We start from the raw sequence: 4,358 nt of genomic DNA, 5'->3' as shown, positions 1-4,358 counted from the left end.
CCAAGGCCATCCTCGCCCTTCTAGGCCTCCAGCCCTGCCACCTCTGGGCCAGCCAGGACTGGTGGCTGCAACCTGTGTCTTAGAACATGAGGATCTCTGTCAGTTGCTTCATAAAGGGCATGGACTTGCATGCACTTCCCAACCAATGATAGTGGTCGGTGCTGGTGACCCACTGTGCCTGCAAAGCCTTGACCTTTATGGAGCACTGCCAGGCTGACTGCTCATATTCACTCTCCTGCATCCAGCCTGACAGTCCCTCATGCATGAGGGCATTGCCCAGAGGTGGCAGAGCTGGAGGCCTAGAGGGCGCCTGCTTTGCAGGAGCTGGCACTGCACCTCTGCCTCACCCCACAGTATCAAAATGTTGCCAGTCTTCTCCTGTGATCACCTGGGGCCCCAGGTGGTAGGTACTGATGTTGGTGATGACAAGGCCTTCAGGGCTCCCATGCTGGCTCTCCAGGCTTCTGCGTGGTTGTTCCTGTGCTGCTGGGCCTTGTCAGCTGCACCCAACGCAGGGGCATGGTGCAGGACTGGCAACCACATGGCTAGGTAATGCCCCACAGCACGTGCAGGCTCCAGGAGGGTTGCTAGGGGTGGACTGTGGGCAGCTTGAGCTGAGCCCAGTAACCAGGAGTTGCCTGAAGCTGGGCCTGGATGCTAGCAAGCCTGGAAGGAGCCTGAAGCAGCCTGTAGGCCTGGACAGCAGGAACCTGGCAGCCACGCAGCACTACAGCACCAGGCAGCAGTGTTGGGGTGCAGACAGGCTGATACAACTAGCCTGCAGCCTGCCCAGGGGGCCACAGGGGCCTGTAGTGGCCACAGGCTGCCTGTATATGCTCCAGGGCTCAAAATGCTACGCTACTGTGCAGTAAAGCATCTCATGTAGATGTACCCACTGTCTGATATTTTGGTCATTACATTGTAGTATAATTGGGGGAAAATTATAGTCTGAAAAGTAAACACACTTGAGCAGTGCCCCAACACTTAACTTGCATCCTGTTTTATCCACAAGAGAATGCACACACCCACCATTTTAATCTTCCAACTGCCATAGACTTAAGAGAATGATGATAATTTACATTCACTGATGAACACTTTCTGGGCAGGCTTTTAATAAGCAAAACTAACTGTGAGGCTGGTTAGGGGCTTTCTGTTTTATGTTCATTCTCTAGTTTCTCTTCTAAATTGGTTTGTTTTCTTGTTCATTCTCTTGCTTTATTAGTTATTCTGTCCTCTTGTATACGCCACCCTGAGCCTTTGTTTTGAAGGAAAGTAGAAAAAATGTTAAATAAAATAAATAAATAATAATCTACCTAGTGGCCAGTATCAAACAGCATCGAAAGCTTTGCAGCAATGCATCTAAAATATAATGGTTGCTTTATAAACAGCATAGATGTAGTCTGTATGGTTTTAGTAGCCAAGGCACACTACCCTGTAGCAGATGCAGGTCAGCAAGAAGGAAGGTTGTAGCAGCAGGGGAGAGCTTCAAACACATGTGTCCAATGTCTGAGACCAGAAATCTTAGCAGTGAGGGGGTTGCAACTGCACCCCCTCCAGATCCTCTCCTGCTACTACCAGTTTTAAATTTCTATAAGCAAAAAGACCCAAGGAAAGGAAATCTGTGCCTGAAAGCTTCTCTAAAATCTCTCCTAACTATACGATTTGTCCAATAAAAGATCACCAAAACATCCTTGCCTTGCATACAAACCCCACTCTCATTTTTATGCATAAAATATTTTAATTTTATTTGCTATGGCTAAAAGGCTGTAAGAGAAACAAATAAACAGATAATCAATATTTCAGTTTTCATTTTACAATGTACAATTACATCTGTAATTGTATTTTCCTGGAATATCAGGCACAGTAAAAAAAAAAAAAAAAAAACACCCCCCCAAAACACTCAAGGATGTTGTAAGGATAACTATAATATTCTGTATTCAGGAAATAAAGTGGTTTGAATATCACTTACAACCCATTATAGAAAGATGAGCCAACAGCTGTTCTTTAGTCCCTGCATTCTACAATGACTTGAAAGATGGAAAGTGCAGACAAAGCAATGTGGGGTTTTTTTTGTTTTTCATTCCCAGTTCAGAGCCCTCTGAATTTCAAACTATAGAATCCTTTATGATAGGAATAAGGAGCTAAATATTGGTCTGAATGATGCAGTTTTAAATGCTCTTCATTTACATGTAAAATTGTAAGAAAGTCACAAGGGAAAGGAACTCCTTTCTTAACAAATTTTTTCATACCTAAATAATGTTTGTTGATAATGCCATCTGCTGGCTGTTAGAAGAAAAATCAATACTTGCATGTTTCATTCTTTTCCCTGCCTCTTTTACACTGAAGAAAAAGATTGCAAATTCAGTAATTCACATGGAGATATCCACTTTGCCAGTTTTGGTTTTGTTTTATTAGTAGTTCTCTGATTATGGTGTGCAGATGCTTCTAAACCCAAGCCTGATAAATGTATTAGAAGCAAAGAAGGGGAAACACCTGAAAGAGCAATAAATAAATACAGCACAGGTCATCCATAAGAACATTAACTTAACCCCCACTCCCACAAAAAAAAAAAAGTGAGCAAGAATTTTGGGGCCTAAAATTACAAGTCACATGGCATGTTTGCTCTCTAGGGGCTTTATAGGAGTAGGCATCTTTCATCTTCTACCTCCATTGAGCATCCAACAAAATTACAATCAATCCTTTTAAAAAAATTAAGTTTGCCTGAGAGGGCTCGATTCTGCCAGGTACAGACACACAGTAAGGGTGAAATGATTGTTATACTTAGACCACATTAACAGCAAGTGCCCACAAATTAAAGCTCGTTAACAAATGTTAAGCATCTTCTAGGCATTTTAAAGTTATGCCACTTGAGATGAGGATTATTTTATGCCCTAAAATTGACAGCTGGAACAGCCAAGCAGAGGTGGTGGGGGAGGAGGGGAACAAGGGGAGGGAAGGGATAAGTGGGGAAGGGGCTGGCAAAGGTTGAGCCTGAAGCAGTCTTCCAGGAGGTTCAACGTTAGGAAAAACTTCTTCACAGCTAAAAGGTGTCTAGATGTCCAGGACAACTGCTTCATCCACCTTGTCAACCCACAGGAGGTGGTTGCTGGCTTCAGCTGCATGGGTTCCTCCAACTGCATGGGTGCTATAGATGACACCCACATCTCAATCCTCTGTCCGGCCCAGGCTGGCCGGGCATTCATTGACTGCAAGGGTTTTTCCCCCCATCATTTTGCAGGGCATCATTGATCACCAGGGTCACTTCACACACTTTTTCACCTACTGGACAGGCAGTGTCCATGATGCCAGTGTGATCTAAAATTCAATGCTGCCTGGGCTGATAGAGAGCGAGTGCTATGCTCCCAGGGTCCCCAGCTTCATTAGCAATGTCATCTTCCCTGCCCTTACCTTATCATCAGGGCCCTGAATGGGCACATGCTGACATCCTGGTACATAATGTGGGGGCCAGTTTGGTGACAGTGTTCATGAAGGTCACCCAGCATATGAGGAAGGTCTTGAGCCACTGTTTGTCATCCCAAGTGCCCAGGATGATCTGCTTCCACTAGCTGGTGTTGATGGCACAGGCCCAGAACCTGCACTTGATGGTCTGGAGGTGGTGCCAGAATATCCCAGTAGCCATAGCATCCTGGATAGCTTTGTCCTCATTGGCCATGTGGAAGTCCAGGATGCTTGTCAGGCACAGGGTGCAGTAGATGGCCCCCCTCAGGGATGGCTGGCTGCTGGGTTGGGGACATGAAGGTGCATACCATGCTGACAAACTGCTGCATCATGTCCAGGTGAACATGTATGATGTCCCACAGGCTCCAGTGAGAGTTTAGCAGGATAACAAGGAGGACACGCCACACAACCTGGGTCTCCATTCTTGGACATGGGTGGCAGAAAGTCATGACAGAGTGCAGACAGTCTGGGACACAGAAACCAGTACAACTTACAACTGAGAGCAATCACTCTGAGTCTCTCCTGCAAGTCTGGCTCTGCAAACAGGAGGGTCGCAGATGAAGGGTCAGGGGTTGGGGGCATGCCTGGCCATGCCATCAGCCAGTCAGGTGGTCCAGACACTCAGTTTGTTCTCAGAGCAACTCTCCCAGAGCTCAATCATTATGAATGATATATTCATTTTCCACTCATTCTCAATCCAGTACTGATCATCACATGCTGTAGACGAACTTTAGGCATTACCACAGTTAAATTCAGGGTAGAGAATACTGTACAGATACGTTGTGAATGAGTCTCTTTGTTCCATAAATTCACTGGGCCATGGTGTTCCCTCACTGGGTTTCATGAGATCAGGGCTGGTGCTATAGGGGTGTGCCAGAGCTCAGGGGCTCATCTGGGCT

The sequence above is a fragment of the Alligator sinensis genome, unplaced genomic scaffold, assembly GCF_000455745.1.
Source record: "Alligator sinensis unplaced genomic scaffold, ASM45574v1 scaffold1175_1, whole genome shotgun sequence".
In the NCBI taxonomy this organism is placed as follows: domain Eukaryota; kingdom Metazoa; phylum Chordata; order Crocodylia; family Alligatoridae; genus Alligator; species Alligator sinensis.
The sequence above is the reverse complement of the archived record's forward strand: the minus strand, read 5'-3'. Positions refer to the sequence as shown.